This window comes from Platichthys flesus, chromosome 6, assembly GCF_949316205.1.
Source record: "Platichthys flesus chromosome 6, fPlaFle2.1, whole genome shotgun sequence".
NCBI lineage: Eukaryota > Metazoa > Chordata > Actinopteri > Pleuronectiformes > Pleuronectidae > Platichthys > Platichthys flesus.
This window is the reverse complement of record NC_084950.1, coordinates 21,293,734-21,317,709: the sequence shown is the minus strand read 5'-3', so window position 1 is coordinate 21,317,709 and position 23,976 is coordinate 21,293,734.

Sequence of the window (23,976 nt, the reverse complement as noted above, 5' to 3'; positions counted from 1 at the left end):
CAACTTTTGCTCTGAATCAAACATTTTATGGTCATAACTTATCTTGCAGCTGGTTCAAGGCCTACAACTCTTTTTATAAGAAAAACCCTGAAGATGCATTGTTTGCATCTAAGGGGGTTTTATGTTCCTCCAAAGAGATATTTGCCATCATGGTTATCTGTTTTAGTATCACACTCACTCAGTAGGTTGCTATTCCAATGACTTTAATGTAATTTTCTTTGATGATTGTTTTTCTAACACGCTCTTTGTAGGAAATTAGCCTTTTTAATGACAGTCTCCTCCCACCATTACCCAACCTGACAGTATATTGTAGTTTTAGCATTGCGGCTTCCAGGGGTTGTGCAGCTACCGTGATTGAGGTTGGTCTGTAGTTCTCTTTTTCTTTTTTTCTCAATGATCACAGCAGTCGGCTCACCTCTCCATGCCTGTAGCAATGATGAAAACTCAGATAAAAGTTTATCAAAGAACAGACTGTTTTAGTGGCAGCTGAGCTTCTCTCCATTAAACTAATCATAAGCTGCGGGGAGACAATTTAAAGCCAAACTGAATAAGTGCACATGTTTTATTAAGCAGCCACAGAGAAGCTATTGTGTAAGGGGAAACTATCTGGAAATCATTATCATGATCAATAACAAATTAAAAATGGCTCTTAAACAGCAGAGAGCATTGAACTAAATAACATTATATGTTCTCCCTCACTTGTCCTTATAGTTATCTTAATGCAGTAGAGAGCAGGTAACTTTAAACCATGGTGTTGGCAGTTTATGTAAATTGCATGCCGAGTTCTCTCTCTCTCTGGTCAGATCAAATCTTTAGCCAGGCTACAGGTGTGACTGTAGGGAGGTTAGTCTATTGCTTTATCCCAGAGATGCACATAGACACACTTACAACATGTCCACATGCTAAATCCCCGGGACTGTGATCCCCTTGGTGTTTCCTCTAGTGCAACAGTGAGGTGGACATTTGGGGTTTTGTATATAATGTTTTCACTATTTCACAAACTATTGGATGGACATGAATCTTTGACAGACATTCTTGAAATCTTGACTTTATTTTAATCCAGTTCTACCATCAGATCAACACTTTGAGTTAATTCAAAATTTTATTTGAATAAAGATGAGGTTGCTTCTGACTTTATTATTTTATCACACAAATTGTTGCTGAGAAAGCAAATGATGACTCTGTTCAGTATTTTCTTTTATCAAATCCTACCATTGTCTAAAATAACCTCTACTAAAATAAGCGTAAAAAAAAGTACATTTCCCCCATGGAGATCACCTTGAATACAGTAATCAGTGAAGCGTTCAGTTTTTACAATTTATATCTAAACTGATAAATACTGACTCGCTTGTTGGTGCCAAAGCACATAAAATCAAGGTCCTATTTAATCACAATCCTGCCATATTAGTCTTTTCCTAGCCTTAGCCCTGTCCCCAGTGAAGAATGGCTGGTCCTGCTTGGGGTCATCTTGCAAGGCCTCTCATAAATTCCACCAGCGTTACCTGTCTTCTGGCACTTGCTTGATAACACTCATTATTGCTCAATGACCTGGACGCAAAGCTTCACTTTGGGGCTCACCACCTTCGGGCCACGGCTGTGAAAGCTCATCTCTTCGCAGCTCAGCGCTGTTTTTAAAAGCCATAAACTTATGCCCCGACAAGTTAGCCAGAAGACAAGAATCACAAGCGTTGATTATTTGATATTGTAAAGTAAATTACACCCTCCACTGTCGTCCTGAGGAAGGGAAGCTCTCCAAAGCACCAAAGGGATGTATCCAAGATGTGTGCACTTTTATGAGGGTCCTCAATCACACAGAGGAAGTGTGAGTGAATCTGAGTTCAACCCACGGGACAATGAAAGTTTGAAGTCCCTGTCAGTGGCGAGATGAAATAATAAAAGGGAAGGGAAAAAAACACGTATAACATCATCAGTGATGATGTCATTATTCCACTCTGCAGCGATCATTCAAGGCCAAAATAATAAATCAATAGTCGGTGGATACAGCAGTATGCAGGATTTAGGGAGGAGCGGGGAAGTATAGATGGTGCTTCAGCGTGTAGTGCCGGATGAAGCACCTTTCCTTAACGTAAACACTCCTCTTAAAACACTCACACTGGAATATATAGTTGCTCAACTTTGGAGAGAAGCCATTTCAATGGCCAAATAGTGCGAGAGAGCCCTAGGACGTTATTCAGAATAGTGCTGATAGTTGTTAAAACCCTGTGTGCTTCACTTCAAATGGGTTTTAGAACAGCTTGCGGATGTGAACAGGGCAATGGAGCAACACCATAATACACTGTGGGATGTTCACCTCAGGCAAACACTCTGTGATGCTAAGCACCTCTCTCAAAGCTGCCAAAGAAAGTCCATTGATTTTTCTTTTTGTTTGTGGACTTGTTTCCATTGTGGGATTTGAGAGAGAAGCAGAACTACCAAACCACTCTCGTGGTGGATGCCTCCCAGCAGCAAGTGGTTCCAAAAATCAATCAATTAACATGTTTCTCTTCTTATAAGAGCAGCAACTGAAGCATACCTCTCAGGACTGCTCCAAAAACTGGGTCAAACTAGGAAGTAGCATGCCAGGAAAGAGCCCTGACTGACATCTATGGCTTGTGAGTATACTGACAGCACCTAATTAAGAGACATTGAATTCCTCTAAATACAATGATCTCTCAGAACTGTCCCAATATCCTCTTAGAAATAACAGAATATCGCAAAGGATATTCATAATATCCTAAACGAGAGAGGTTATTTCTTCTTCTTCAATGTTTTTTTTTTAACCGAAGTGCATCTTCAAGTACTTTTGTTTCCTTGTTGTGGCAATGCGTTCAGTGCTCTGTAATCTCACTGTCACAGTTGCCACTTTAACAAATTGAGAACACTTTTCTGCAGTCACACTGGTTACCTATCAGACAGAGCTTCAACAAGGCCTCATCTGCATGGCATTCATGACAACTCTTTAGCCTGCTGAAAGAGACAAACACAGAAACAGCACCATTAAATGCTTAGGATTTGTGTTCTGGTTGGTTTCAGTTTCTCAAGAGACTGCTTTAGAACAACAGTCTTAAAATGAGTTTATGGGAAAACCCAAGATCAATTAAAAATTTGCATTGCATCTTTCCGATAGAACCATTTGCCCAATAGTAATAAAAACAAATCAAATTGTGTCTGCTGGTGCCTGCATTGTTAGAATCACACTCGGCAAAAGAAGAAGTTTGCTCAGTGGGAAGACAGTGGATGCACATGCTGTCATAAAGTTTATGTCAACTGTACCCTAGATGGAAATGTCTGCTATAAGCTAAAACTAGGTAGTTATTAGGTAAAGTAAGTACTTAATAAGTACATTTCCATTCCAACCTTTTATTTTATATCTATCCATTCAAAGGAAGACTAATACCCTGGAGAGGTGGCTGTCTTTCACAACAAACAGCCTCTTAAAGCAACCATTTGAATTCATGATGTTGCAAGCCTTAGGTTTGCTTTTCTCTACATTGTGTGGGGCAGACTAACAAAAACAAAACTGAGAGAACCTGACCCATGTTCTGAAACCTTGTACATTGTGGCTGTGAAGGCTATGAGGCGGCAAAGGTATCTACCACTGGGCTACCATGGCCTTGAAACCCCCTTGGGACAATTTTTTGTGAGATGTGAATTTGTCAGCAGCTACTGGGCCTGTAAGTGCTGCCAAGCCACTGTGTTCTGGGTCTGCTCCAGGGTCTTCTCCCTGTTGGCTGCAGCTGAGTTCCCCCAAAGGGAGGCAGCCAGAGGCTATGGATACCTGAAACACCTCAGCTGGCAACGACTGAATGAAACAATGTCATACTTATCTGCAGAGGAAAGAATTATTCACTCAATGTTTTCTATATCGGCCTTTACTGATGTCACATGTATCAAAATTTGTTTTCTCTTCAAACTCCCATTTAGAATCGAGGGAAGCCAAAAAGTTTGACCTTGCTACCTCTCCACTTATGCCTAATATGCATACGCATGTGTGATTTCTGTGTGAGATTGCATGTTAGTGACCAAGGTTCCCTGAACACTACGATTATCTGAAAGCTACGGCAGAGATCAACCCCCCTTCTCAAAATGAGCTGATACAGATCAGGCTAGGCCCATGAAAGAAAAACACTATCCTTAGTCTTTAAATAAATGGCAATATTCATGCAAGCTCAGATCATTTTTTTTTTTTTTACTTTGAGACTTGTCTGTAGATACAGCTGATCTTTCAACACTTCTCAAGCTGTTATCACATTGATTCACGAGGACCCCTGTGAGACGTATCAAGGATTTTGATAGAAAGTAATATTCCTTCCGGTGACATAGATGAAGGGAACGCATAAATTCTGTTGCCCTATTTCTGTTGGTTCTGCTTAGGCCCTGTCAAAATTAAAATGCCATGACTGCTTATGTTTGGAAAGGATAATTTGGAGTCTGAGCATTACCGTAGATTTGTTCCTCATGTAAAACATTTGTTTTGTGTATCTATTTCTCTGAAGATGAGGCCATGTTTGATTCACAGGGAGTCAGTGTATTGCACATGATATAAAGATTAAAAAAGAAGCATTGAATTTGAGGTTGCATTGTGTTCACTCTGAGCAAAGCCAACCGCAGGCACATCACATAAAAAATCATCAACGCATACAAATAAAAGATAAACAAGAAAATACACATAGAAAAAACAGAATTTTGCCAAAGACCTAGGCTGACCAAGTGTGATAAGTGGAGTTTATAAAATCGATGACATGTAGGTTAGAGGTCAAATAAATCTGCTTTTAAAGCACATACATCCAAATGGCTTCCCACAGAGGTCACGCATACATCAAGCACCCCTTGTCACCGGTTCGCATCTCAGTGTTTTTTTTAAATCACACTAGAACAGCCTTTCCGGAACACAAGTCAATCAAAGTCATTCATCCAGCTTATATTGTCCATATAGGGTCACATTTGGCAATAATTCAGGACAAGTACACAGGCATGCGCAAAGCTTTGAAGACCTCATCACCACCAGTCATTGCTCCGTATGTCTATCCCTGGTGGTGCATTCAGTCCAGTGGTTTATGCTCAGCCAGGGCCTGGGGAAAAAGTGCACACTGTACATGGCCTGTGTAACCAGCCATATTTGACCCTGCTCATAATTCAGTCACATGTAAGGAGGAGACGCAGTGACCTGTCCACACATGGAAGCCTGCAAATCTGCAAGCCAGGCTCTATTTCATGTTCATCCTCACACGTTGAAAGAGAGCTGGCCATGGCAACCAGGGGATATTGATGGTAGTGTGTGTGCAGAATGTTTACTTGGTTTGGCTATTTTTCTGTTGGGTATTTTATTGTACTACTACGGTTTTTGCTACTCACCTCTGCTACTATTACTAATACAAATGAAACAGTTTCTTAAAATTATTATTATTAATATAACATTAACACAAAGAGGACAAATAAGAAAAATAAACAAATACAAACAACAACAAAACCTCAAGGACAACAAATAAGTTGTTACAGCATCATTGTAAATTTCAAGACTGTAAAGACTATAAGACAAAAAATTAAATGAATGAGAGCAGATAAAACAACGCAACATCAGTTTTGTAAACTATCATCCCTCTATTGATCAAAAATATCTTGTTTCAGTTTTATTTTTTCATTCATATTTAATATAAATTGGGATTTAAGGCCTTGCACCTGGGAATGTATTTGGACAGATTCACTATGAGAATAGTAATTAATGAATAAATAGTTAGAGTGAGACCCTTTCAAACCCAGTACTACAGCGTGTGGCGATATCCAAAAAAGATAAACATCCTCACCTTGACATCCATCCTCTTTTCACATTTCACCAGACTGTTTAATAAAGAAGCAGTGTTTTAAAAGATGGCTTCAAGAGTGTTATTAATGATGCAGTCGAAGTTGGATGCACAGCCTTCGCAGCTAAGTCCTTTTGAGTACTCAGCGCTCTGTGTATCATGGCAAATAAAATATAAAGAGCCATCAACCACAGCAGAAAGAGCTTCAAGATGGCTTGTGTTCAAGCAAGCAGAACCATTGGAATTGGTTTTGTGCCAAATGGACACAAGTTGAAATCTGAGTAACCCCAGTCGGGTCGTCTGAGGGAAGGTGTATGGTTTTTACACACCTGACACCCTTATATGAACCACGGTCTGATTAACATGCCAGATATAATTCTCACATTTCCATGGTATATATTGTATTACTTTTACTCAGAATTTATTTTTGTTCACTATGTAAAAAAATATAAAGAAAAAGTTTCTTAGTTGAAGTGGGAGCGACTTTTTACTGTGATGGACCACCACTCTTAACTTCATATGGTATTCTTGTCATGATCTTTCTTGTACTAGGACTATGTGCTACAAATTCACAAAATGTTTTTTCGTGAATTAGAATATCGAGTACAAGGCTCTTCCTCAGACTTCTGGTAGAGAAACAGTCTTCATCTTTTTTAACAAATAATGCGGTGTATCAGCAATACAGAATATAAAAACATCATGGTAGATATTATGATTAATATTTATAGAAAAATTTTGCATATAAAATATAGCTAGAAAATTAATAATTGGTATTCCAAAAACAGGTTAGGCTCAATAAACTGCATTTATACAAACTATTAGAAGTGTCTTTGTCTTATTATATATATATATATATATATATATATATATACATATACATTATATGTTCAAATAGGGAGAGTCAAAGTTACATTTTCAGGAAATAGTATTGAGAGATATGGAGAGAAAAAATATCAAACAATATTTTGTGATGCTTTGTTAAATTAGCACACATCGTTTTAAATTTTAACTAAAATTTAAGTGAAGCAAGTGCATGTATCAGTCTATATGTGTCGTTGTGGACACACAAAATGTAACTTAAATCTCAGGAACATGAAAGTATATTTTATACCTACACAGACATTTATTGTAGTAATATATATGTTCCTTTATAGTAGGTGTGAATGCTCTTTAAACATTGTGCCTAGCTCATTGTACTTCGAATTACATGAACTTGGACTAACCCTGAACACATAAAAATGGTTAGCTTTATCTTTAATTCTGCGTCACATCCCAACTACAGCAAAATTGTGAATCGCACATAATCAGCGTTATCTGGAATCTTTTGAGTCAAATAGCATTATATTTCACATTCAGTGTACCAAAATGCATTGGCAATAAACACAGAGCCTGCAGGTTTATTGTCCCATTTCTGTGTTATTGCGACAATTGCATGCTATCCAAGGCCATTTCATGTGTCGGCGGCATTATGATGCTGAAACAGGGAGAGACATATTGAGCGCAAGGAAAATGGGGTCTTAGCTCGGAAATAAAATATCTAAGGGAGTAAGAGTGATGAAATGACTTCAGAGGAAGAGGGAAGTCAGCAAAACTGCAAAGATGAGTGGGACATCTAAGTTTATTAAAGTTCCACCGCTCTCCTATTGTCACCCGCATGCTTTGTAAAGTGAAAACAATGCTAGCCCTGATACTGGAGAAAACAACGGCATGATGCATGACTCAACAAATAATTCAAATAACACAAATAATTCATCAGCGCTGGTCCTTTAACTCTTGTCAGATCCCATTTGATAGCCCTTCATCCCTTGTTAGTTCAGTTATTTCAGTTTCTTTGTCTGCGACTTGAGAGGCAGTCAAAATCAAAAGCCACTTTGTTGTTAATAAACAAGGCTGGAGGATTAGGTGCACACGTCAACAAAGAGGCGCTTGTTGATGAAGTGACTGCCACTGAATATGCATATCCAACCGAGCCTGGCCAGCACACTGCATGTGCTCTGAAAGCAATGGATTGGTCAGACTAGGGTTCCTGTTCCTCCCGCCCAGCTGGCGCACACAGCCTGCCACTGTGTTGTTTGGCAAAGCATCCTAATCAAACTAATTGATGCTACCTTGACCTGGGTTCAGTGCAGAGTGAGTTTTTATCTATGATAAACCAATCAGATTCTGGTATTAGATGTCTGGATCACGTATTTGTGAAAAGGCTGCTGATCTTTAAGGCCAATCAATTCATTCATGTGAATCCTTTATCATTCTATGTTTATGTCTATGTGTGCTTGTATGTCATTCACCTGCAGTGTGATGTTAGACCTCCACAGGTTCACAAGGGTTACTCCAACCTTAAGTTCAGAAATCTATAATGAGAGCAGAAAAGTTGTCAACTCTTTCAAAGTGTTTCACTCATATAGACCGTCCTTAGTAGTTATCTTGATGATAAAATGTCCAAAAAAGAGACAATGACTCAGTCAATGTTATGGTGGTATAAAACCGACTCATGACAGCAGGTTAATATGAGCATTTATGACTAAAACTGGCACATTTTACATGAATGCAAAACATGTAATAATCCATTAGGTGATGGACCCATGGTTGAGGAGAAAGCACTGAACCCAGTATAACCGATCACATCTGTGCAGTACCGGAAATGAAGATCAGGTCGCCATCGACAAGGAGGTAAACAGATATATATTTTTACCCACTAATTACACAGTCTAACTGTACCAACACTGAGTTGTGACAGTGAATTAACCATGGGGCAACATAACGTAATAATCTATCTGGTGGGTGGACAATATGTAATGAAATCATCAGCGACTTTTGATAATGTAAGTGATCATATTGCCAGTCAGGTTGATTATATATTACGAATACATTATATGTTCAACGCTCCTGTATATTGTACAGATTTTTTATTAATATGTAACAGGCTTTGAATAACTCTACGACGGCCAGAGGCATTATGTTTTTGAGTTGTGAGTCAATCCCATTCTTGTGGACACAATATCTCAAGAATGACTTGAGGGAATATCTTGAACTGTCTTTATTTTGTGGACAAAAGTCTAACGGCAAGGTCAATATCTGGAACACCTAACGAGAATCTCATTGCCTCTGGCACAAACATCCTCTTGCGCTCAAGGAAGACCTGATTATAATTATTAAGTTTAAAGGTCAACTTCACTGTGAAGCCTTATTTTAGCCTCACAAGCATGTTATTTTAGGATTGCCTAGAGATACCTTCATATTACTAGAAATGTTAATTTACACTTCCAATTGACTGATTATATTTGGGTGGTCATAGGTCAAGGTCACATTCACAAACTATGTCTGCCTTTCTTGACAGTTTGACCAGTTGACACTTGGACACAAAGATGTATCGATAAGACTTTGGGGGTCAAAGATCACGGTTATATGAGTCCGGGAAAACATTTACGTAAACTGAAAGGGCTTTGGTTGGAGGAGGTTTACAACCACACTGCGTAAATTCTAGTAAATTACTACATTATGATAGACTGTTATCTAACCTTTGCAAGGTTTAACAATATTGTTCAACAATAAACACAATACCATGATAATATAAAAAGGACATGCACTTAACATTTATTTATATCCTATTTACTTATTTATGGACACTTTTTGTTGCTTCTCATGTCACTGTTTCACTTCCTGAGCTTGAATCTCCGGTGGGTGGATATGACGGACTAGGGAATGAGGAAATACTTGTTATACTTGTTTATGATAAAAAAAATCAGGCTTTTAAAGAGATGTAAAGCCTGTGGTTGCAGAGAACATCTCACAGAGCTCAATATGTGTTATGAGATGTAAAAGTATTGTGTAAGTCAATTGGCCAGTTAGTCAAGTGATTATGATCTCTGTATGGGCCCCAAAATATATAGTCGATTTACTTTTTTATACATGCCACCCAAAGCCTATTTATGTAACTTTTTTAACAAAATTTCCCACCAAATTAACAGTAGTCGAAAAGATCCCTTAGCTTTGAGCTTAACCCTCTGGTGGAAGTTTTGTCCATCAAACTGTCAAGATTTTCCAAGTTTCTATTTGACAGAATATTGCTGTGTGCCTGTTAGCCCCTGATATGGCAAGCGGAACCATAAGCATACAAGTAGCTGTGGCTCCCCTGTCATTCATAGATTGGAAGACAATAGACAGATGATGAATGAAGAAGATAAATGGCATACCGCCCTGCCGAATGCCGCTCTGAACAAATGAATTCCGAGGGTGCTCCTCATCATGTCAATGAGCTTTGCCCCCGCTATGTTTCAGCATAAATCATGTTAACCTTCTCATTTTCAAGTTCATTCATTTTTAAAGGTGTGCTCATCCTCCTGTCTACAGTGGCTACAGGCCTTGTGGATGCATCAGAGGGATCCGATTACTGGGAATCCATTAAACCACTGACTGCAGAATACTGTGTCGCTTTCCTAGGAATGCCAACTCTAGTATCCGGCATAACTCAAAGCTGTCATTGCACCTCTCTCTGCAGTATGCAAATGATCATGGCTGGTCCAAGGATATCTGCAGGAAAAAGGATATGAAAAAAAGTGTTACAATCCCTCTACAAAGCGAGATTGATCCATTTCATGACAGGGATACCCACATTTAGGAAACAGCAGACATTGTGAAACTCAATGTGAATTCAGAGTACTTGGTAGGATGGCACTTTTTGATTGGCACATCTATTCCTTTTAACTCTGCTTTTTCCTTCCGAATAGTTTGATAGAAAAAGTAACTCTTTTTAGGAAGACTATGATTATCAGAGATTTATGTTTCTCCATGCTGTCATTAGAGAGAACATTGACATACGCTAAATTCTGGATTATGGTCAATGATAATATCTATGAAATTAATGTTTTAAAAAAATAAAAAATGATCAGGCTGTGCAGGGCAACCATTATTAAGATTATGGAAAAAGTGCTTTTCTGTAACCTTTAGTTACAGAAAAAGATTGCCTTCATATTTCTAAGTAATTTTCTAGTTGTTGGATTGTGACAGGTAGCAAACTGCAGTCTTGAACATGCGAGTAACATTAACTCCACCACTTCAGCCCAGTAAGAGACTGTATAAGTCCTCAATATGTCTCTGTCGGTCTTTTGCTTTGTTGGATTCATCCTTACGGAAGATGCAGACTCTCTTGCTACCCCTTTCCCTCCTGGTTGCCATGCTATAATTTGTCTCTTCAGTCATAGCCAATCTGTTAGCTTTCCTCATGCCTCCTGATCCAAAGCCATCTGGAGGCTAGCTCTTTGTAGCCCTTGTAATGGGGAATATGTAATGTGTATACCTTGCTGTTTAAGTTGCCTGGGGAAAAAAAGCCTCTGCACACCGATTCATTGGACTCACAGCACAGCTTCCGGCCTCCCCTCTACTACTTCTACACCAGCTCCTGCTCCTTAGACACTTTTTAGTCAACACCATATGAATGAGAAAACCTGCAAGGTACTTAATGCAGTGTCCATAAGCACTTGTGCTTTTGTTTCTATCTGTAATGTTGCAGGCATACAAAAGAGGTAAACCTTCAATAACAAAATGTTCCTCCAACCTTTTATCCTGCCAGTCTACATGCCTCTCCACCACTTTGCTATATAAAGGTTACTTCCTTAATTGCCACTTAAAATAAGCACAGGATGCAAATCATGACAGACACATTTGTCCAATAATATGAACGTATTTGCTGAGGACTCTGCTCCGTTGATTAGATGCTTTCATTAAAACTCACCTATTTTATGTTAGTCTCTTTTGCACATTTAATTTGTCTTTCCTGGAGGTGAAGAAAGAAATGCAGAGTGATTTCTCGATGCACTTAAAAGTAATTGAAACAACGGTGTTGGCCATATAAGGCAAACTTTAAGATACCAACTTAAATTAGTTTTTTTAGAGCACAACCTTTCACTGGTATCTGTTTGAATAACAGTCTCACGCTTTATTGTGGTTTCCTGTTTTGTAAGACCGTCACTAAAATAACTCCTTGTAACCTGCATTTTAAAGTGCTTTGCATGTTTGTTGTGTCCTCGCAAGCTCACATTGTTAGTGGCTGTTTGTTTGAGATCAAGTAGGTCAAGTTAGAGCTGGAACTCCTCTCCTACCAATGGATTTCATTAAAGGGTCTTTGTTGTGTGGTTTTCTATGGCGTGGGGAAAGGATACATGAGGAGGAGGAACTGCAATCACATTGTGCAGATGTTCTGCAGGCGGCTGTGGCTGAGGGGTACCAGAGGGTAGGCAGTTTGATTCCAGTCTTCCCCATCTGCATGCCTAAGAGTCTAATAGATGAATGTGTGTGTGAATGGGCGAATGGGCAAACTGTAGTGTAAAGCACTTTGAGTGGTCATCAAAGGTAGAAAAGTGCTATATACAGTGCTGTGCAACAGTTTTAGGCAGGTATGAAAAAATGCTTTAAACTAAGAATGCTTTGAAAAATATGAATAATAATTGTTTATTTTTATCAATTTACAAAATGCAAAGTGAGCGAACAAAATCTAAATCAATATTTGGTGTTACTACCCCTTGCCTTCAAACCAGCATAAATTCCTTTAGGAACACTTGTAGGATTATAGTCAGGTGTATGATCAACCAATTATACCAAACAGGTGCTAATGATCATCAATTTCACATGTAGGTTGAAACATTGTCATTAACTGAAACAGAAACAGCTCTGTAGCAGGCTTAAAACTGGGTGAGGAACAGCCGAACTCTGCTTCCAATGTGAGGTTGTGAAAGACAGTGTGATGTCACAGGTCATACACCATGGCAAGACTGAGCACAGCAACAAGACACAAGGTAGTTATACTGCATCAGCAAGGTCTCTCCCAGACAAGGATTTCAAAGCAGACTGGGGTTTCCAGATTTGCAGTTCAAGCTCTTTTGAAGAAGCACAAAGAAACGGGCAACGTTGAGGATCATAGACGCAGAGGTCGGCCAAGCAAACTTAGTGCAGCAGATGAAAAATACATCAAGCTTATTTCCCTTCGAAATCAGAAGATGTCCAGCTGTGCCATCAGCTCAGAACTAGCAGAGACCAGTGGGACCCATGTACACCCATTTACTGTCCGGAGAAGTCTGATCAGAAGTGGTCTTCATGGAAGAGTTGCAGCCTAAAGCCATACCTCCGACATGGAAACAAGGCCAAGCGACTCAACTATGCACGAAAACATAGAAACTGGGGTGCAGACAAATGGCAGCAGGTGCTCTGGACTGATGAGTCAGAAGGTGAAATATTTGGCTGTAGAAGAAGGCAGTTTGTTCGCCGAAGGGCTGGAAAGCGGTACAATAATGAGTGTCTGCAGGCAACAGTAAAGCATGGTGGAGGTTCCTTGCAAGTTTGGGGCTGCATTTCTGCAAATGGAGTTGGAGATTTGGTCAGGATTAATGGTATCCTCAATGCTGAAAAATACAGGCAGATACTAATCCATCATGCAATACCATCAGGGAGGCGTATGATTGGCACCAAATTTATTCTACAGCAGGACAACGACCCCAAACATACAGCCAATGTCATTAAGAACTATCTTCAGTGTAAAGAAGAACAAGAAGTCCTGGAAGTGATGGTATGGCCCCAACACAGCCCTGATCTCAACACAATCGAGTCTGTCTGGGATTACATGAAGAGACAGAAGGATATAAAGAAGCCTACATTTATGGTTAGTTCTCCAAGATGTTTGGAGCAACCTACCAGCCGAGTTCCTTCAAAAACTGTGTGCAAGTCTACCTAGAAGAATTGATGCTGTTTTGAAGGCAAAGGGTGGTCAAACCAAATATTGATTTGATTTAGATTTCTCTTCTGTTCATTCACTGCATTTTGTTAATTGATGAAAATAAACCATTAACACTTCCATTTTTGAAAGCATTCTTAGTTTACACATTTTTTAACACCTGCCTAACATTTTTGCACAGTACTATAAATACAAACCATTTACCATCCTTGAGGGAACATCATGCGAGGGGTGTGGGGGATATGTTGTTATGTCATATATTTGGAATATGTCATATGTAGTAAGTAATTGTCTATGAGTAATTGCTGTCCCTATAAACCTCTTTTTTTTTTAAGTGCTAGAATTGTACTGTTATTACTATTGTTATTAGTGCTGATGTTTAGCCCTATTACGCTAAATGTTTTGCTTGTTATATCTGACATATAGGAACATACTAGACCAGCATCGTTAGTGTGTCATGTGTTTGTTATATGATTTCAATTTGGAAATCAGGTAGACATGTTATAAATTATTAATTAAGTGCCATTGGTACTTCTTATACATATGTCTTATAAATAATGCTCTCTAAATGAAATGTTTCACAAGGGTGGTCATAATGCAAATAAAGCAAGAACATGTAGTATTGTCATTTCATAATAAGAGGGAATTGTGTCTTTAATGTTTTTCAGTTTGTTCTAATTGATGTCTACATTTGAAATTACCATATTTTACATTGCATAAGCCATCTTCCAATTAAAGGAGAATTGCCTTTGGGTAGCAATGTGTGTGTAAGTGATCAAATACAGACTTTTTTGAACTGGTTGTTTACTTCCACTGGCATCTGCATTGCCCTCAACCTGTCTTATCTGCCACATAAGAGGCTCATAACTACCAATTCATTACTATTGTCTATGGATATCGAGTATGATTTTTCACTCGGCTCCTTGCATTTTTAGTATCACTGCAATGTTTGGTCTACAGCGTAAGTTTAAATACTACTTGAAAATGTTCTAATTAAAACAGGAAAGGTAAATGAATGCTATAATTCTTACGCCAAGGATAACAACATCAGAATGAGGGCTGTGCCTGACAGTTCATTGTCTTAATTTACAGAGATACCTCACTAGGACTCCATGTGTGTACTCAAGAGATTGATGACTGACACTTTGATGGCGGTATGGAAAAACTGACCACCCCCACGTTTTTCCACTTAATCTACTAAAATGCTAATGCGTGAACGATCAATACCACAGTATATTTAGTCCACCTCTTTTTGCTGATACCGCAGTTGCTAGAAACGTCAGGGGATCGTGAAGACTTTTTTTTTTTTTTTTGGTGCCACGGAGTAATCGAAAGCTGCAATGGAGAGATAGAGAAAAGGTCTAGGTTTACTCAGATACTGTCTGATGCATCTGCACAGGCCAACCTCAAAACAACTCATGAACCATAATGTGGTAAAGATGTCAACTGGTAGACAGAGGCATGACAGCTGCTTCCGGGCAGTCCTTGATGGAGCAAAAAGCAAACGGTTTTGACACCAGTTCACTGCAGAAATCCTCTTTGTCTCCCTCATCCGTAATGGTATGTTAGAACAAGTCAGGGGTTGACATGCATTCAAGCAAGTGACAGCCGGTGGAGATGAGAGGCATATGCATGTCCTTTTTAATGTGACAGCAAGACACAATGGAAGGAACTCACTAAAATAGATTGAGGATTTGATATGAAAAATATATATTTTTTTAATGTTTGAACCTACTTGCTATTTTGGTAAAACAAAATATATAATAAAAGACTAGATCCAGCAAGTAGTTTGCATCTTACCTTATTGCTAGCTGTATTCAAAATTATTCAATTTTACCATGATGTAATATAAAACATTGATCAGATTGAATAAATATTAAGGAAATGTAAGGAAACAAGAACAAGTGTTTAATATAAGAATTATATGATATTGTTTTATTTGATACTCTATTGTGTGAATTTTTATTGAGATTGGCTCTTTTTATTTGATATGTAAATAGGCAATCACAGGTGTGATTATATCATTTTCCAATTAATTAAATTTGAACTATGCATTAAAACATAAAATATCCCATTGCCTTACAGATGAAGTCTCTTAAATGTCCTGACAATAGAAATGACCTCAGAGAAAATAATGTTCCATCTTTTCAAGATATTGTGAGAATGAAAATTGCTTAATTAAATTTCTAAATTAATAACTGCCTTCATTATCCTGTTTTATTAAACAAAGGATCTGATCATCAGTCTGAAATGAATCTGCATTGGTCCACCTTTCTATACTATGTTATTTCTTCTTTTCGAACCTCAAAGTTTTCTTGAAACTGATGGAGCTTGATGTAGTCTGTGGTTAATGACCCACACTCAAATGTATTGACTGGAGCAGGGCTATTGGAAGGACGTCAGGCTCAATGGAGGAGGAGTGTCCCCTGAAGGCGGCCTCTGTAGCTTCATTAACACTTATCACTTATATGTTGGATTCCTGTGCACCAAGTGTGGAGAAGTGTGTTAGTTCAGGAACATTGTGGTTTGGTCACAAAGAGTTTCTGCACATTAGCGCTCAGCTTCCTGTCAGACAGTCAATGGCCCGCTTCTGGTGAAAGAACAATTTAGGCTGCATCTGAAACTATAGTGGGGGTGCACTAATGTGGACAATAAAGAGGATATAACTTTAAAAAACCATGACAGTCATTATGTGCAAATATAGGCCCCAATTTAAACTACGTAAGTGGGTTTGTTAATTAGCAGTTGTCATTTTTCCCATTCATCACCTGTGTAGTTCATCCATCAAATGCACTCGCACCCATCTGCTTTTTAGTCTTTTAGGCCGATGCATTTGGGGCACTTTGAAGTCTGCCCTCCCCTTCTCTACTCTTCTAGTCTCATCTCATTATTATATACCAACCCACTGTCCATCCCTTTACTGGCTATACTAGCCCCATGCACAGACTTTACCACTACATATTCTTATATATTCATATAGCTATATATATATATATATTTATATATATTTATTCTGTTGTTTTTATAGATATATTTTATTGTACTATCCACTCCAGCAGCACAAGAACACTTTCCACAATCACATCATTGCATTCCATTCCTGTATCTGTAAATATATTCTCCGTATGTGATTTATGTATGTATGTCGGTGATGTGTTTAAATGTATAAACTACTGGATGATCTAAATTTCCCATGGGATTAATAAAGTATCAATCTATCTATCTATCTATCTATCTATCTTGAGGCAGCCGAAAGCAATTGAGGTCCTGATCAACATAACCTGGTCTGAAGTCACCACTATTTTAAAGGGGGAATTAACAATGATCGCAAAAATAAATCTTTATAGATGTGCGCACTGCTTGTTATACACGGATGGTTCGCTTGTGCTGTAAATCTGTTTTCTCTGCATTGTTCCACTTTAACTGGCCAATCCACAATTGTAATTGTACCTGGCTTTGAAAGTGAATGGGAGATGATAAGTTTATTGAATGTTTCACCCAAAAGACAGACCAAATTAAATAAGGCCTAATGAGTCTATTTGAATGATCCAAGTTAAAATAAATCCAAGAAATAGCACAATCAGGGGATGGCTATGTCCAACTCTGTTTAAAGGCCTCTGATTATATCAAAGATGTTAGTTTTTTTGTTGTAATTCCAAAAACAAGAAGTATTTTATAAACACAATTACATTTTGACCCTTTTGGATTTAGTCTTGTTCTCAATGAACCCTGAAAATGAACAATCATAGACCTTTGGACTTCACAGTACAAGTATAGTGTGATTAGTTGTCTATAATAGATGCAGTAGGTAAATCAAACTCTAATGATCTTTTCTATGATTAACAAACCAGTCACGTCGCGAGTCATCCCTCAGCGAATGTTGCGCCCAATACTCCATCCATTGTGTTTCTTCTGATCCTCCATTTCCATCCGGATTCTAGTGGTTTGCTAACTAACTGCCATGCTTATTGACTCCGAACGTTTTCTGATACCTCCATGTGTCCTGCTAAGACAGATGGGCTCGGCGTGTACTTGTGTAATGATTCCATGAGCAGATGAATTCAGCTTTGAGATGAGTTCTCCCTGCTTGTATATCTTGTATCAGTCCTACTCCCTAATCATTTGTGAGCAGGCTTTACTTCAAATGAAAACAAAGGAGGGCTACTCTGCGTGTGGTTCATTTGACTTCAGCTCCCTGTGACCCTGAGCAGCGTAAGTGGAAGATGGGTTGATCGTAGAGTCGAATCATTTCTAGGAAAAATGCGAAATGACTTACGGGAATTATCAGCTGGCAGAGTCAATTGATTTACGTAAAAGCTTTATATGTTGTTTTTTTTTCACTTAATATATTTAAAACAGAATTACTGCTGTATTGTGTTATTCTCTGTAATCTATTGTTTAACTGCAATCTTAGAGCAAGCTGGCTAGAGAATTTACTTTGGGATTAATAAAACTTTATCGTATCTTATCTTCACTAAAACAATGAACAAACTAGATTTGCACCAAGTGGAGCCAATACATTCGTCTTATCGAATCCATGTAAAAACCATTGGGAAAGCAGTGATAATTTAGAAAAATCTCATAATATTAATGAAAGTGAAAATAAAAGGATCAGCTTCCTGATCCTGCATCTGTGCCGATATTTGATGAGTTCTTCCCTGTGTCAAACCGCATCCTTCCACCAAGTTTTGTGGTAATCTGTCCTGCAGTTATTATGAAATCATGTTTACACACAAACCAGCCAACAAATAAAAGGTCAGGGGTGAAAACATGCTGAGATAAAGATAAAAAAATTTAATACTGAACTAATTAATTTTATATACTGTAGTGTTGGTTCTCTATTAAGAACACTGTGAGGATAATGGCGTATCTTGAATGCTGTGACTAGGGAGTAAAAGTCATTGAGATAAATGCAGAACGTTTTCTATTTAAGTTCTCAGTTTTACCACTGTGTCTTCATATTGAACTGCAGGTCTTATGTCCATAGCCTGCTCCACTCTGTTTCCATTCTGTCAATTAAAATGAGAGATCTTTCATCTGGAAAAAGGAAAATGTACATTTAATGTTAACGGCTTTGAAGATATTCATCATTAACAAAATGTTACATTTCTGTGGATCTGAGTATCAATGCGACCTGTGAGCGATGACAGTGGCTCCACTCCCTCCTGTAACGATTTTAATCAGGAGCCTATTATGTGTCACGCACAGAGGTCACTCAATCACATCAATTGATTAATTAAGTGCCAAGGGCGTCTGAGGACCCAGGTGACAATACGATCCCCGGGGATGTGATGAAGGTCTGAAAGCAATAGTTGCTAAAGAAATGGTTCTGTGGGGTCAGCATGACTGTCTCATGTAGCCACTTCTACATCGAATTAAAAAGAAACTAGTCTTTCCGATAAAATCTGATAGCTCATGACAAGGGCAGATGCTTTTCCCGGGCTCTCTGCTGTTGGTTTATTGCTCACACTCCAATAAACCTCCTCTGCCACATAAGTCGGCAGAGGAGGAGGTGGAGAGGAAAGAAAAGGATTCGTTCTAGCCAGCATCATAGCAAAGCATGTAATACGGATTAATCCTTCTACACTCATGCCACGGTGAGGAGGGGGATGGAGCTGACTCGAGTTGACTCAACCTACAGTAACAGCTGGGTAAATAAGGACCACCCCTGCGTTGGCCATTCACTTACACCTACAGAACGACGTTAACACAGGTGGGAGAAGTTCCACCGGCTTCGTCATGCAAATCATGAACCGGAGTCGTGGCTCTCAAGCAGCTCACATTACAGGAGTAATAACATTTAGTCTTTTTGTTTGTGTTGTTAGTGTGCAGACACATGGGGGTTGTTTACAGGCAGGGGATTCTTGGCCTCTGGCTTTACATGGCAGCGAGCATCATGCGTAACTGTATGCTCAAGCTCAACAGTAAACATCCACACAGGACGCTGAAGATCGTGACTCTTTAGTTTGTCAATGTTATGAGATGTTGCTTTGGCAATCTATGTCAAGAGACAGTCACGCAAACCTAAGGATGCCCATTCCTGTGTTTAATTTGCTGAGAACAAAAGTTGACCGAGCCCCAGGCCTGGCGCGACGAGGGGTCTTGAAGTTCACAGAAAAATGTAAATTCCCTCATTATCTACTCACTGCTATGCCGATGGAGGGGTGGATGATGGGATTGAGTCCAGAAAACACTTCTGGTAGAGGACTTTTAGGGTTTAATCGAATGTGAATGTCGGGGCTTGTGGGAACTTGGATGACACCACACAAGCAGTATGGAGGCATGTTGCTCTATTTTGTCTGAAGAAGAGGTTGCCTTGGCTGCAACACTGTTTACGCCTGAAACTCTAAAAGTGATTTTGGAGCAAAGAAAAGCTAAATTGTTTTATTTGTGAGCTTTAAAAGCTCTTGCTCCGGCTCATCTGCTCTTTAAATAAAATGCATAGTAATTATTATTTTGTGGAATCAAAACTTCAGCCCCCCTTCCATCGGCATCGTGGTGATTATAAGGAGTGAATTTTCATTTTTGGATGAACTATCCCTTTAAGATGTAGCTATTTAATTTACCTGGCTACATAAAATGTTCCACCCTTTAAATGATTTTTTTTGTCAACCATGTCTCCTGTTGTGTTTTCGGTCTGTAAATATGTAGACCAGGTCTCAAATGACAAAAATGACCTCATTGTAAATAGCAGTTGGTTTTATTAAACACATTTTATTTATTCCTTCATTACTGACTCTGTATTTTCAAACCATAAATTCCATTGAAAAGTGTTCCAAGCATTCAAGAGAAATATCACACAGAGCAGTCACAGTAGCCTTCATGATGTAATGTTAGTGGAATCATGAATCAAGCATGCAGAGTCAAAGCAGAAAAATGAAAGTCAGCAAGGGTATTGGGAATAAAGACATGTGTGTTCGATGTGGGTGTGAGTGTGTTTGTGTGTGTGTGTGTCTGTTGCACAGCTGTTTGCATTCCCCCCGAGGGCTGACTTGTGCCAAATCAGGAGCATGGTCACCATGAAATGGAAGCTCACAGCATGTGCTTCTCCTCCGACTCTCAGCGACTCCTCCCCGGCAGGCTGTGGCCAATTACTGCTGCGTTCAACTCTGTGGGGCAGAACGTAGAGGTGACTGAAGCGAGGTCGCCGGACCAAATCCCCTTAATCGAACAAGTCACTCTCCCTCAACCACTGCTGTCAATGTGCCCTTGAGCAGCCTGATTCTTTCTTGTAAAGTCAATCAGAAGCAATTGATTATTGGATTATTATACAGTTTGCTTTGCTTATTTTACCTTGACTTTATTATTCCATTGTTTAACAGGTATGTACAAACTTGACTTTGTCATTTTTTAACCTTTACTTCTTGTTTATCTGTCTGTGCTGTAAAACACTTTGAATTAACTGGCCTGTGTTTAAAACTGCTCAAATAAATATTCTGTATACAGAAATTATTAAAAAAAGATGTGAAAGGGAGCGCTCATAGTCACACACAGAAAAATGATTACCCAGCTCTGTAATTAGTTACCTCTGCATGTGGTTTTCCTGAGCTTATTCATGTAACCCTAACCCTTACTGTTTCGATGATTCACTGCTCTGACCATCTTAAATTCCTATATCAGCAAAAAAAACAAAAAAGTGGAGGAATCAATTGAACACCTGAACAGCAGGGGAGTTGGCAAAGCTCAAACAAAGATAAAAAATGAACAATTAATTTGTTATAAGATAATACTCTTGAGATGTTTCATCTTGTTTTTGAGGGGGAAGTTATTCACATACAATCAGTGGAGTAGAGTGGATCATCAGATATAACCATATAATTGCTAGGCATAAGTTGTACTGTATATGTGTATATATATATATTTTTTTTTTTTGTTTGTATGCTTATGTGGCCAAAAACATGACTGTAAATAATGCTAAACCTGCTCCATGTTTTCTGAATGTGTGAATTTACAGTTGTATGGTAAACCTTCTCTTGCTTCTGTGATGAGTCCAACATATAATTACTTTTACCTCTGCAGATTTAAAGTGAGTCACACGCTCTCTACCTGCACAGTTTGTATTTTCCAAATGATTCTCCCATTAACATTTGGAAAAAGCCTTAAAATGACGATTGAACTCAAGGTGACATTCTCTGATCAATTAACTCAAATTATTCTTCTATTCATTACCATGATTAGGATGGGTGCAATTACATCCCATTTACCTCATGACTTCATAGCTGGTCTATAGACCCTCTGGGGTATTTATGTGAGGTCCATACAAAGCCTCTCTTCATTACTTGGTCCAAAACCCCTGAAAGACATTTCAGATGTTTTGACACATACCCTGGTCCGCAGGGGTTGATTCCAGTGAGTTTCAGCATGGATAGATTCCATTTAAGAAGACAGCCATGACTTTTTGTACCCACTCAGAGCCTCGTCATCTGACAGGTCAAAAGCGTCTCCATTCCCCTGTAGTGAAAACCTTGGTGTGACCTTCTCCATCCAACTTTTAAGAGAACATTTAATCAATAACTCCATCGTGTCGAGTTAGGTTTCAACACAAGGCTCAGATCTGCCTGTCTCTGACTTGCCCATCATGCCTTCGGCTTGAATTCCCTCATTGTCCCCCTAAACTCGACTTTTTAACACTTCTTAGGCTCCAAAGTCAAAATGACAAAACTTCGATTACCGCTGTCTGTCATTCTACCCTCTCGTACTATAGAAAAAGTTTAAACTTGCCATAGGATACGTTTAAAACAAAAGGGAATGTCTTGGTTTGGTCTTCACACATCTCTGGCCTTCTCACACATACATCTTACACCACTGAGAGAATAAATGCCTCAATTGTTCAAAGGAAGGCGTTACAGTATATTGTTCTCACGAGAATGATTAATGGTAAAAGGCAGTAAACACAACAAAAGTGAAGGGATAAGCACAAACCTTGGTGCAAGATTGTGGTATGGGCCAAGGAAGAGTCCATTACATTTAGGTGTGGCTCCAGGTCAGGGGGCATTGCAAGACATTTTTTATAATTTTTGTGAATCTCTAAAGTTGTTATACAGAGATCGTCTGTAGAGTGAACACTTGAAATTAGATAATTACTACTGAGCTAATTTGGCCATGTCCATTGTTTTCATTATTATCTATCTATCTATCTATCTATCTATCTATCTATCTATCTATCTATCTGTGGTTCTGTCTGTGGGTCTGTCTGTTTGTCTGTCTATTTGTGAATATTTATTAATTAACAGCAATTTCTATAACTATACATTTTGGAGACTAAAGGCCAAATTATAGTCGGGTTGCACGCACGTACGCATGCATGCAAGACACGCAAGACGGCGCTTTCGTGCCCTTTGCGGGCTTGCGTGCTCGTGGACCCCACATTTAGGGACCGCCAATTTTTCTAACTACACGACAAAGCGACGCGAGCCTCACGCAGCCCGCAAGGCTTGTGAAGAACGAATATGGACCAAATAGAAGAGCACTTGGCAGAAGAGATCCGAAAGTATGACCACTTGTATAACCCGTCACTGACTGGCCGATTTGTCAGCCAGAAACAGGCTATGAGGACCCGGAGTGGCGATGTAAATAAAGATTCGACTAAGAAGAAGACGTCTCTTCTTTGTGTGTTTTGTCTTTAGACAAAAACGTTACTCCGCCTATGGTTCTGGCGGTGAATTGCGTTGCAACACGCGCAGCACGTTAGAGAAGTATAAACCTAAACGAGTCCGTTGATACAGCCGCGTGGCTCGCGGTTGCAGTCGCAGGACTATAATTAGGCCTTTAATCGTTGACATTTTAGACTGAAGACAAATGTGAGGTAAGGCCTGAAGTTGGACACTGATCCTTGAGGTTTCGATATGTGTGTTTTTCAGTTAAAATGACTTATTAGACAGAAAATGAAAGGTTATGACCTTATTATGCAAATGCCCTTGCCTGGGCACAGTCAATTTGGTCCATCTTTTGTAGAATTAATAATCGCTTTAAATATTCATTGGGCAATGTATTAAATGTTGGTCCTCCATTAGTTTGTTCTTGTGATTCTCCACAAGAATGTGCATGTACGCATGAATATGCCGTCAACACAATAGAACCATAGTTCCACATGAGGCCACTGATCTTCAGATGGAGGTAAGGGATCGAGAAATCAAGTAATACACCAATAAAGTCAACAAGTAAATAGTTTCATCCATCCATTCTCCAGACCACCTATCCTTTGTGGGTCGCAGGGGGAGCCAAAGCCAATCCCAGCTGACATTGGGGGCAAGAGGCAGGGCACACCTTGAACAGGCCACCAGCACATCTGACATGCAAAGACACAATAACCAGTCAGGCTCACATTTAGAGTGTCCACGTAACCTGACCCCACTAAGCATGTTGAGTGACTGTGAGAGGAAGCTGGAGTGCCTGCAGAAAATGGATACATATGCAGAGAACATGCGACGTCCGCCCTGGAAGACCCCGCCT